Genomic DNA, 13,110 nt, shown 5'->3' with positions numbered 1-13,110 from the left:
CCTCTCAGGTCACACAGAACGGTCCTGGCATGTGGGCATGGGCTGGTAGCAATGGCAGCCCATGTCAGGGGCCAGTCAGACCCCAACCCTCCACAGCTGTCAGTGCACAAAGTTCCCAGCGTCCTGGGCAGCGCCATGTGTCAGGGAGGGTGTCGACCCACCTCTTTGATGAGCAGGTATTTCTGTCCTGAGTGAGCTGGGGGGTGGGGGGTGGGGGGTGGTGGGGCCCGTTGGACTGGTTGAGGGTGACAGAGCTCACAGGGCACCCTGAAGTGCCCAGTGGGCTGCAGCACAGGCCTCAGGCTGATGCAGAGGGAGAGAGGCACCCTCCAGGGAAGCCCACCCTGAGGCCATCATGCATGGGGGTGGGTAGTGGCTTGTGAGCTGCAGGCCAGGCCCCAGGAGAAGCCAGACCCTGGCAGCACCCCGGCTGGCACATGACTCCTCACTGGGGCCACCGGGCAGGGACCTGCCCCACACGCCCCAGCCGTGGTGACTCCGCAGCGGGTCCGGACGGGTTAATATTTTCCCGTTACCTCACGACGGCCTCTGGTTCTATGGAAAAAGCAGAGCATCTGGCACTGATCTTTCCTAACGGCTGTCTGAGCCTGCGGGGGAAGCTTGGCTGCTCTCCTCAGAGCCCAGCCGACTGACTTCCACAGAAATGGGATGGGGAGCCGAGGGAGGGGGTGAGGGGGTGGGGGAGGAGGCTTCCCAGGCAGCGCCAGCCACTGGGCCTGCCTTCTGCGGCCCAGAGCCACCCAGCAGGGTCCCACAGGCAGCCCAGCATTCCTGGGAACCAGCGTCACTTCCTGAGCTGCTGACGGGCCCGGGGTCCTGCAGACAGTGGGGGTGCAGTGGGCACAGCTGGCCCTGGGTGCCCCCCGCCCCCCATGCAGTACAGTGAGGTGCCTGAAGGGACTGGTGAGGGTTTCAGGCCCCTGAGAGCCTTTAGGGTGGGGCTCTCACTTTTATCCACAGGGTCCTCTCCTCAGCAGAGGGCACTGGGGCTGAGGGCCTGGGGCCTGGCTCAGGGATCACTTGTGTTAACCCACACTGGTCCTCTGGGGGTTTGGACCCAGGGCCTGTCCCCTCTGAGTCACTCAGAAGTTCTGAGGCCCTGTTCACAGGGAAGAGGGAGATGGGCCAGGGCCCCTCAGACCAGCAGCCCCTCCACGCCTGGGCTCCTCCAGACCCTGGACATGGAGAGAAGCAGTGCTCCTCCTCCTGGGCCCCATCCCAGCAAGCCCCACCCCCTTCCTTCCCTGACAGCACCCCAGGCCACTCAGACACTGCACAGTTCAGGGAAGCCACTCATCTCTGCCTCTTCCCTGGTGTTCCCGCGGCCTAGCACCCAGGGAAGCGGGGCGGTCACACTGGGCCACTCCAGCTTTGCTACCTACTGACTGTGTGACCAGCTCCCAGAAGAAATTGTCCAGAGAAATCCCCACGCGTGCTCAGGGGTGGATGCTGGTGGAGGGGACGGGACGGGGTGTTTGCCTGGGGTCCAGGCTGGGCTCCCGTGAGGCAGAGGAGGGCGTGGACATCAGAGCTGAGCCCCTCCTCCCTCGGGGGTTTCTGCTTCTATGTGTGAGCCCACGTCAGGGAGGAGCTGTGGCCCTGGGCCTGCGAGGCCTTGACATCCAGTCAAACCTCAGAGCTGCTGTCCCATGGGAGAGGGGTGGCACCCTGCTCAGAAGCCTCCAGGGTCCCCCACTGTCAATCACCTGGGCAGCAGGCAAGGGCTGGGGGGGGGGGGGGGAGCCAGGGCAGCTGAGCAGAGACTATGCAGAGGGTGTGGGGTTGCCATCGTCTGTTCTTCTCCACCCGGAGGGCTGCTCACACAGTCACCCAGCCCTCCTCTCCCTTCCCCCAAACCTGCCCTGAACATCCTGGAGGAGAAAAGACAGGAGGACCGGGCGCCCTCTGCTGCTGGCTGGGGCACTCGCACTGACCAGCCGGAGCAGCTCTGGGACCACCTCATGCCTGGAGATACACCAGGAGATACAGAGGCGGGCTGGCTTCCACTGGGGACAGGGACTGATGTGACCCTAACACCCCAGTTCTGCCAGAGATGCAGTGAGGCTGGGTCAGCCATTGCCCCAAAGTCCCAGGCAGGCCTCAGGATTAGATCTTTTGATCCCACCCCACCCCACCCAGGGCCAGCCACCAGCAGGCCCAGTCCAGGACTCAGAGGTCATCCTTCAGCTCTGGTCAGCCTGCTGGCCCTGTTCCCAACCTCCAGCCAACTGCCCCAGGAGCTTCTGCCCTGGTCCTGAGCTGGCCAGGCCAGGCCAAGCGTCCTGGACCACAGGGACACTCCCAGCCCAGGTGCCTGGTGCCTCGCCCAGTACTCTGAGCCCAGAGGCTGCGGGGGCAGGATGTTAGAAGTGAGCCCCCTCCAGCCTCAGGACCAGAGTCAGAGCAGGATGTGGTAGGGGGTGTTTCTGGGAGTTCTCTGTGTTCATCCAGGCCTCTGTGCTCATTTATTAATATCTATCATCTATCATCTAACATCAACTATCTATCTATCATCTTTCTAGTTGCCATCTATCACCTATCTATCATCTCTATTATCAGTCATCTGCCTACCTACCTGCCTACCTACATACATACCTATCGGCCACCCATCACAGTGTTATTCTGACCTCCTCATTTCCATAATGGTAACTCATCTCTGACGTGGGAACCTGGCTCCCCTTAGATGCAATATATGCATCTACTTGGTCAATCTTAAAACACACATGAAGTAGCTTCTGAGTTGCTAATCCCTTCCTATGGGAAAAGCAAACCTACTAATTAGAGTTTAATATTTGTATGCTTTTTTTTTTTTTTTTGTCTTTAGCAAAAATACTTTTTGAACAGAGTATTTTGAACATAGTCAAAATACTCTGTTCAAAAAATTCTTAGGTCAGTTCTCACACATTCCCTCATTGTCAGTGTGTTTATATTAATCTGAAATACAATTAGGTGTCTATTCCATTTGGCTCCCCTTCCTTTTTTATTTCAGTTGCTCATGTTCCCGAGTATGTGAAACACTAACACAGTCTGACATCTAGAACTACCGAAGACTGCAGCCAACTGGGCTGCCTGCCCCATCCCCTTCCCAACTCCACCCAGAGACCCCTCATTCTCTGTGCGGCCACAGAGGCTCTGGAGGGTGGAAGTGGGACAATCCCATCAAACTTCCAAAGGTGGCAGAGAGCTGAGCCCCCGTCTCCACGCATCCGGCCTTCCCCTCAGCATTCTGAAACCCGAAGCACCCCCCTGAAACTCCCCAACACCACGCGTCCCACAGCCTCTGAACCCAAACCACTTCCCTACGTCACATATGTGAGGAGGGGACCACACTTCGGGGTGTGGGCAGGTGGCTGTGGGTCCTAAAAGTGGCTCCTTGTCTGGGCCTGTTGGTTGCTTTTAGAGTAACATTCACTGGCGTCTTTCCTGGTGGCAGAGAATAATATATGGTTATTGCTCAAAATTTGGCAGATGGGAGAGGAACGTAATTGCCCCATCCAGATGGAACGTGTTGAAGTTTATGCTTCTGACCTTGATTTACGTAAAAAGTAGGTGACAGAAAAGTCAAGCGATGGACTCCAGTCAAATTTAGATTCTGACCTGAATCACAGGTTCTGGAAGAGCTAGGACTAAGGCCAACTGTCCTTAAAATATGCACACGGTTTAGACAAAAGTGAAATCACGTTGTACCACCTCCTTTGAAGCTTGTGTTTCCCAAAGAACAAATCACTGGTGTTTTCCTTTATTATTGGAGAAGGTGGTTTTCAGGGACAGAGGGCTGTCCCGCTGTGTCAGCATTTTCTAAGAGTCCTATTGTTTTCACTGCTATGAAAGTAATTCATCACAATCTTTGCACATAAATATTTGAGTCCATTAGTGATTGTTTTCTCATGATAGGCTCCCGCCAGAGGAATTGCTGTTCCGCCTTTTCAGTGGATGTTGGCAAGAGACAGCGTAACCGAGAATCACAAAGGAAGTAGTTCATGGACATTAACTGCCGGAGCCAAGAGAGGACAAGACACACCCGCTTCGCTGGCCTGCGCCCAGGTCAGGAGGCCCTGGCTCTCCTGCAGCTGCAGATCCGTGGGAGGCAGTGAGCAGCACTGGGCTTCTCTCTGGGCCAGTTGGATGGACAGGACACTTCCTCCATTAAACACGTGTGCAAATCACACTTTCCCAGATCCAGAAAGTCAGCTCAGCCAGAATCTGTTGATATCCTCTATGCGTAACCCACCATGCTTTATTCTTCAGAAGTTTTTAACTTCTCTGGAAAGAATATGTTATCTGGTTGGCAGGAATTGGGGCCAGAAAGACAAGAGGGATCCCCCAGTCTGTGGTGACCCTGGCCCTCCGGGCCATGGGTGGCCTGTGACCGCCTTGCTGTATCTGCACTCCTGCTGCTTTGTGTGGCATCCACATTGTCACTATGGTCCAGGGGCAAATGCTCTTGGGGTAAGAAAGGACTTTATCAAACAAGACTCAAAAGTTCACAAGCCATAAAGAAGAGATGGCTAAACTTGGTTTTGGTATAATTATCAAAGTCACTGAAGATTTTCCTAGAGCAAACCGAAAATTGCAACTCAGCTAACAAATGACAAGCATCCAACATATAGAAAGTGCGCCTAAAACTCAATGAGAAAGAGAAACCAACAGGAAAATGGCAAGATCCATGAACAGGCCTTTCACTAACAGGATGTTCAAACATAGGTGAAGAGATCAACCATATTGGGAATTGGGGAAATGCAAATTAAAATTACAATAGGTATTTTCACAAACCAGAGAAGAAATAGTAAAAAGCCACTAATCCTAAGGACCGCTCAAACCCAGCTGATGAGAACACACTGGCACAGCCACGCACCCTCCCTGAGGCACACACCTGGGCTCTTCCCACCTTGTGGCAATGATAAATAATGCTAAATGAACATTTTTGCTCACATGTTTGAGTGGACATGTTTTCATTTCACTTGGCTAGACCTAGGAGTGGAATTGCTGGATCATCTGGAAACACCACACTTAATCTCTTGAGGAACTGCAATCTGCATTTCCCAGTGACAGCACCATTTTACACTTCCCACCAGGAGCATGAGAATCCCATTTCTCCACTCCTTCACCACACTTTTTATTGTCTTTTTTTTTTTCATTCTAGCCGTCTTCATGATTTGAAGTAGTCTCATTGTGGTCTTGATTTGCATTTCCCTGATAATCAATGATGTTGAGTGCTTTCCTGTGCTTATTAATCATTGATTTATCTTCACTGGCTAAATGTGTATTCAAATCATTCACTCTTTTTTGTTGTTTTTTAATTGAGTTGTAAGAGTTCTTTATATATTTGGATACAAATCCCTCCTCATACATGTGATTTGCAAATATTTTCTTCCAATCTATGGGTAGTCTTTCTTGTTGGTATCCTTTGAAGCACAAAAGTTTTAAATTTTGTTGAAGTCCAACTCATTTTTTTTTTATAACATGCTTTTTGTTTCATATCTAAGAGTTCATTACCTAACCCTTGGCCACACAAATTTACTCCTATATTTTTTTTGCTAAGGGTTTTAGAATCTTTAGCTCTCACATTCAGGTCTACTATATAGTTAGTTTTTGTGTTTGGTGTGAGGCAGGGGTCAAATTCATGGGAATACCTAGTTGACCAGCACCATTGGTTGAAGACAGTCCTTTCACCCATTTTATCATCTCAGCAGCTTTACTGAAGGTCAATGGACCATAAATGTAAGAGATTATTTCTGGACTGTTAGTTGTACTACATTATCTGTGTGTCTACCCTGATGTCACTGCGACATGGCTTAATTACTGTAGCTCTGTAGTAAGTTTTGAAGTCAGTATGTGTGGATTCTTCCAAATTTGTTCTTTTTGAAGGTTGCTTTTCATATAAATTTTAGGAGCTGTTTATAAATTTTTAAAATAAAATAAAAAAGCTAACTGGGATTTTGATAGGTATTTAGTTGAATCTGGACATAAAGTTCTTGGTTGATAGATTTTTACTTTCAGTACTTTGAACATGTCATACAACTGCCTTCTGCTTTTCTTTTTTCTTTCTTAGTTTATGATCAACAGGTGTTTATTTCTCACATTTCTAGAGACTGATAGTCCAAGATTAGGGTGCCAGTAGGATTGAGTGAAAGCCCTCTTCTGGGTTCAGAACTCTCATTGCACCCTCACCTGGTGGAAGGGCTGCCCCTGTTTCTGATGAGAAGTCAGCTATTAATATTATTTAGGTTCTCTTTAATGTGGTGAGTCATTTTTCTCTTAGTGCATTCAAAAATTTCTAATTATGTTTACATTTCAATATTTTCACTTTGATGCACCTGGGTGTGGATGTGTTTGTGTTTATACTATTAGGAGTTTGTTATGCTTCTTGGATATGTAGATTATTGTTTTTCATCAAATTTGGGATATTTTCAGCCATTGTTTCTTTGAATTTTTTCTACTCCTTTCTCTCTCACCTCTGGTACTCCCATTATGCACATTGTTTAATGGATTTAATGGTGTCCCACATTTTCCCAAGGCTCTGTTCATTCTCCATTCTTTTCTTCTTTCAATTCTTCAGGTTAAATAATTTCTATTGATCTATTTCAGGTTCACTCATTTTGTTCTTTTGTCAGCTCAAATCTACTTTTAAATCCCTCTAATTTAGAGGCATTTATGCCATAAAATTTATGGAAACTCAGTAGGAGCAGTGCAAGGCAATGGCATTTGAGCTATGGACACACCACCCTGCTCTGGGTTGTGTAGAAACCATTCTGGATGGTTCAGCAGAAAAGTGGCAAAGCCTATCTCCCAGGGCCCCAGGGTGGAAGAACCGTCATGGCAGTCAGTGGACATCGGCACATCCCATTTCTGCAGTATGCACTATGGGAGAACTATACTGTGTGGGTGGTTGCAGCCAGGTTGGGGGGTGCCCATTTCTCCCACCCCCATAGCTAGAAAACTGGTGACACTAAATTTGTCAGTAGGGCCCTTTGCTTAATCCCCAAAGACTTTAAATGATTGCCTTTTTAAATTTTGACTAACATATTGAATATTTTTTGGGGGAGAGGTTTTGATGAGCTCCTCACATCGCTGTTTCAGGAGTTCTCTCTCCCCCAGGCCATGTATGTACTTTTAAAAGGAAAACAACAACAACAAAGAATGGGTTATCTCTGAGTGAGGGATAATATTTATCTCATTTTTTTTTCTTTTGGCTTATCTCTATTTTCTGATCTTCCAAATAAACATATATTGCTTACACATGGTGCTGAAGCAGTCAGCCCTGTCCCCACCTCCCCCTGCATGTAACTCCATGTGACTGCTCCCCCTTCTTTTTAAAAAATATATTTTATTGATTTTCCACAGAGAGGAAGGGAGAGGGACAGAGAGCTAGAAATGTTATTGAGAGAGAAACATCGACCAGCTGCCTCCTGCACACCCCTCACCGGGGATATGCCCGCAACCAATGTACATGCCCTTGACCGGAATCGAACCTGGGACCTTTCAGTCTACAGACCGATGCTCTATCCACTGAGCCAAACCAGTTTTGGTTCCCCCTTCTTGCTGACATAGATTCCCACACCTAACAACCTTCCCCTTTCCAGTCCCAAAGTAGCATTTCCTCATAAATTTAAAAATGTTTAAACTGAGAGAGAGAAGGGAGAGAGAAACATTGATGTGAGAGAAACATTGATTGGTTGTCTCCTGCACACATCCTGACCAGAGATTGAGCCTGCAACCTGGACATATGCCCTGACCAGTATACAAACCGGCAACCTTTTGGTACACAGGACAACACCCAACCAACTGAGCCACACTAGCCAGGGCTCTTCCTAATTTTTATCCTCCAAGTTCCCAGGATCTCTGTTAGAATATGGTCTCTCAGACGTCTTTCTTACCCTGGTGGATCTGAAGTCAGGTTGATACATCTTTATAGCCTGGGGGATTAGCTGTGGTGCATTTTCAGCTGTCTGGTTTGTGCTGGGACACAAGGCCCCTTGCAAGAAAGAGGCTCCCCCTTTCTGGGGCTCCACTTAGGGGCCAACAATGCAGCCTCCTGCCCCAGGCTGGGACCCTCGGAGTGAAGTGATTTCTCTGACTGGGTTGGTGGACGTGCCTGACAGTCACCAGGAGTCCTCATTCTCTCCCTCCAGGAGAACAAAGGAGACTCCCTATCATGTCCTCAATTAACAGGGGCTGGCTGGCTGGGAGCCACCGGAAGTAGAAACCAGCCCCATCTGGAGGAAGCTGTAGTGTTTGGACATGGTCAGTGCTGAGGAGGGAGGGATAGGCTCAGGCGGAATCTGAACTGGGTCCAGCAGCCACGCCTGCTTGCCCTGATCTGTCTTCAATTCACCCTTTCACTTGGGTTATTTGTATCCGCAGTATTGTGTCTCCTGGTCCTCGCTACATGCATTTTAGACCTTGTTTATTTGAAGATCAAAAATATGTTCAGGGAGACTGGGAATGTGGGCACCTCCCTTCCTCCATCAGCTCACAAAATCCCATTGTGAGCTAGTGCAGCTGAAAGGGGGCGGCTGGGTTGTTGCCAAATTTTCAAACAAAGTCAGACCCAAATTTACACATTGGCTGGATCCCATTTGGGGTAATTCTTAAGGAATAAATATAAACAGAGTTTGTGAATATATATGATCCTGGGATTAAATGACTTGTGAATTTTTGTTGTGACTGCGGTAAATTAACCAGAAACACATGAGCAGGATTTATGTAAAAGTTATGACGCTATAGCCAGGGTCTTGCAGGGGGCAGTGATGGGCCTGGAAAGCAGACACAGGCTGAATTCTCGCAAGAGCCCCACACACTCTCTGTGTGATCCTGACCAATTGCAGTGTTTTCTTTCCCGTGCGTGCGTGTGTGCATGTGTGTGTATTTGGCTCTGCCTCCAGCTAAAGAGCAGAGTTCCTCAGGGGGAGAGGTCTGACTTGAGCTGCACCCTAAAATAAAGAATGTCTCCATCTCATCAGCAAGTGCGGTGCCCCTCAGGGAAAGAACAGAGAAACCACACCCACTACCCAGCTTCCTCCCACACAGGCGGCTCCCCATCCCCACCTGGTCACCAGGATCATGGTACTGGAGTCCCCATCCTCCTTGTTGGTAGCCTCCTGCCTCCTGGTGCTTGGCACACGTCTGGAAATTCTGGTCATTTCCTGGGTTCTGTATGCTCTGGGTGGCCACACATGCTCTCAAATGGAGCAGGATTCCTGTCTGTCCCCAGGTGGCTGTGGTAGAAATCTAGATGGAGTGGTCAGTTCCCTCGGGGCTTGGCCTTTGAATCTGTACTCTCGTCCTAGTGAGCTCAGAGTGATGTCTGACTCCTGTTTTCAATTCTCCATGCAGCCCAGGCCTCCTCTTCTCCTTTTGCTGCCCTCAAACATGGTGGACACCAGTGATTGGGGCTGGACAGGACAGGGTCAGGACTCACGGGCGCCTGCTCCACTCGTCTGGTGCAGCTCCTGAGGGGCCTCTACAAGGCTCTGCTTCCTCCTGAGGTCAGGAGGTAGAGGGTCTGAAAATGTGGCCCGAGGCCCTGGGCCAAAGGACTGTGTGGACAGAAGGGGCTTGGTTCTGTATGAAAGGCTTAGGGACAGAACACTGGTGGACAGAACCTGAGAGGCTGGCACCCAAATAGGCAATGCCTGGCCCACACCCAGGACTGGAGCTGTGGATGCTGCTCCTGAGTCACTAAGTTGCTCTGAGGTCCCTGCCCTCTTGACACTGAAGCCCATTTGTCTGGGGTTGGGGTTCTCCTGCCATGTGGAATGTGGCCTGCCCATCTGTAAAGTGGGTAAACTGATGGCTTCTCAGGCTTGAGTGTGTATGTGTGTTCATGTGTATGCTCTCAGGTGTGTCTGAAGGGGTCAGTACACATTGCACCTGAAAGGGTAGGATGTAGGGGTTAGTACTGAAGGCACTTGGCTAGCCTGGCTCCTATGCTCCTTTCTGACACTACGAGTGTAGATGTCACTCAAATCCTGTCTGTCACCTGAGGAGAGGAAGCCCCTGCACATGATCAAGATCAGACAAGGCCAGGGAGGCAGGGAAGGGCTGCCTGTGCAGGACTACAAGGGCCCTTGGGTGTGTGAGTGGCCCCCAAGTGTGTGGAGACAGCAGCCAGGAGTTGGGAGTATGTGGGTGGTGTGGCTGACCACTGTGGCTGTTCCTGGAGGTGGCAAGACCATAGGAGACCTGACTCAGTGAGGTCTGTGCAGAGCCCACCACAGGGCCTTGCCTCCATCAAAACGCCTAAATTGGGCCTTGCTGGAGCAGTCGGGTGGCTCGCCAGGCCTGGGCATACTGCCCTGACTGCTTGGATTGGACCTCTGTCCGCCCAGACAGCAGTGGGGGCTGCATCCCAGCCCTCTTGCCCACCCGGGCTGGGCTTCCCCCAGCCTCGGCGCCAGCCCCACCCACCCGTTGCTATTTGGGAAGGGAGGACACAGATTTTCCTTTTACTGGGTCTCCTTCTCCTCCTCCAGCCCTTTGCCGGCAGCGCTGGCTGGGCGGTCATTTCCGGACTCAGACTTAGGCCAGACCTCTGTTCTCCAGAGGCCCCGCTGGGTATGCGGCTGGCTGAAGCTCAGGACTTTCTTTTGGACAACACCCAAACTCACTCATGATAACCCCAGAGGGACACTGTGCCCTCCAGCCACACACGGGGCACTGCCCCTTCCCACCCGCTGATCTCCCCTGCTGCTGTGAGACCCAAGTGGCACGGGGCCCAGGCCTTGCCTGTGTGTGGGTTGGGCCACTTCCACACTCTCTGGTGAGCTCCTAGCTGGGACCAGCACACTTCAGGACCCAGTCTAGAGGTGGTATGTGAAATTCTTTGGTACAGATGTCGCCCAGCCTGCCGGTACAAATAGTCAATTAGGTGCCAACATGAGTTTTCATATAAAAATCCCTGACTCCACAAATCAGCATTGCATGTCCTCTGAATAAGTAAGTTCTGAACACATAATGGACTATTTCTGCTGTGCACACACCTGAGCCCAGGTCCCACCTGCTGTATTCACTCCTAAAACCAGGTCCCACCAGCTGTGTTACACCTGAGCCCAGGTCCCACCTGCTATATTCACACCTAAAACCAGGTCCCACCAGCTGTGTTACACCTGAGCCCAGGTCCCACCTGCTGTGTTCACATTTGAGCCCAGGCTGTAAAGGAGCAGCCCCGTTATCTAACAGAGAATTCCTCACCCAGAGAAAAATAAGACGTTTTCCATCTAAGTGTTTAAGGAGACAAAGAAAACCTCAGTACATTTAGAGACCACATTCTGTAGTTGAAGTGCAAAACTTTTCAAAAGTACCAGTAATAAAATAGAGGAAAGAAGAAAAGAATGTGACCAGGAAAGACGCCCCCCCCCCCCCCCCCCGCTAAACTTTTCAACAGTCACTCGTTCTAAAAAGAAAGTCCCTGAGAGTGAGCACTGCAACCATAGGATGTATTAAAATAGCAGAAAATGCACATCCTAAGAAAGCTACATTAGTAAAGAAGAAAACAAATGGATATCACCAACACTGGGGTTTAAGGTGATAAGAAAACAAATTTTAAAAGAGAATAAAATCAGAAGGAATTAATAAATTGATCACCAGTGATGGAAGCAGAAAAATAATAGAACTAATGAATAAACCTATGAACTGAAGTTCTGGACCGACCCACGAGTTGCACATTTGCTGAGAAGACTCAAACAGCAGAGCACAGGCGATGAAAACTGAACGGAGTTAAGACCACTACACACAGTAGGTCAACCTAATCTGGTTGACTGTCTGCTAAGAATAGCAGCAGATCCAACATTCTCCAGAGGCCTTTATAGGCCAACTTTCAAACATAATCCAATGTCCAAACATAGTCCAAATGACTCAACAATTAGAGAATCAGGCGAATATGAGCAACCCTGAAGAGACAATGAACAGGTGAAACCCCAGTGAACCTGGATGTTGGTTAACCCAACAGTGAAGACTATCTTCCATCAGATATAAGTGAACACTGGAAATGAGTGGAAAGATGGAAATTCTCAGCAGAGAAAAACAATTATAAAGAGAACCTGATGGAAATTTTATAACTCAAAAGTAAATGGCCAGAAAAAGCGTTGCAAATCACATTTCTAACAAAGGGCTTATATATGCAGAATACAGAAAGAATTCTTAAAACTCAGCAATTAGAAAATAAACAACCCAACAAAAAATGGGCAAAATATTCTAATACGCACTTCACCAAAGAAGATATATATATCACAAGTAAGCACAGGACAAGATGTCATCATTGGTAATTGGGGAAATAACATTAAAACTGCAGTAAGATACCATGTGTATCTATCAGAATACTAAACACAAAACCGCAAGTGAGCACACTGAGGGCTGGAGCTCTCCTCACAGTGGTGGGAATGTGAAGTAGCACAGCGCTCTGAAGATCAGTCTGCCAATTTCTTTTAAAATTACATTATACTTACCACAGCTCAGACATCGCACTCCTGGGTATTTCTCCTAAAGAAATGAAAACTTATGTACACAGAAAACCTGTATACGATGTTCACAGCAACTTTATTATACAGCCTAAAGCTAGAAGCAACCCAGGGGTGAGTGCTGAACCAACTGTGCAATGAATATGCCCCAGAAGGAGAAGAGCGGATGACTGAGAGGCACATAGCTTGGATGAATCTAAAAAGTATCAGGAGAGAAAGAAACCAGCCTCAAAGGTCAAGGCAGGGAGCAGCCAGGATGTGCCATTTTGCGTTGTGAGCAGAAGGCAATCAAGACCCAGCCAATTCCAGAAAAAATTTCACCTCCCCCTAACTCCTAAAAGAATTGAAAGGGGGCTTGTACCAGGAGAAGAGCTAACTTTCTCATGTGAAAGACTCATCTGCATGGCAGAGCAGACATGTGATTACCAAACATCTGCTCTTCTCATCCTGTGACTTACCCTCCTCCCCTCTGAAGCCACAGATACTCCCCCTTCCCCTAACCTATGGATAGCTATAGACCTCAGCTGTCTGTCTTTGGTCTCATATTTTTATGGGGCTTTCATACATATAAAATTAATCTGTCTATGCCAATTTAACTATTAGACCAGTCAAAGAAGCTAGAAGGGAAGAG

The sequence above is a fragment of the Pipistrellus hanaki genome (genome assembly GCF_964339955.1).
Source record: "Pipistrellus hanaki genome assembly, chromosome: 2".
Lineage (NCBI taxonomy): Eukaryota > Metazoa > Chordata > Mammalia > Chiroptera > Vespertilionidae > Pipistrellus > Pipistrellus hanaki.
The sequence above is the reverse complement of the archived record's forward strand: the minus strand, read 5'-3'. Positions refer to the sequence as shown.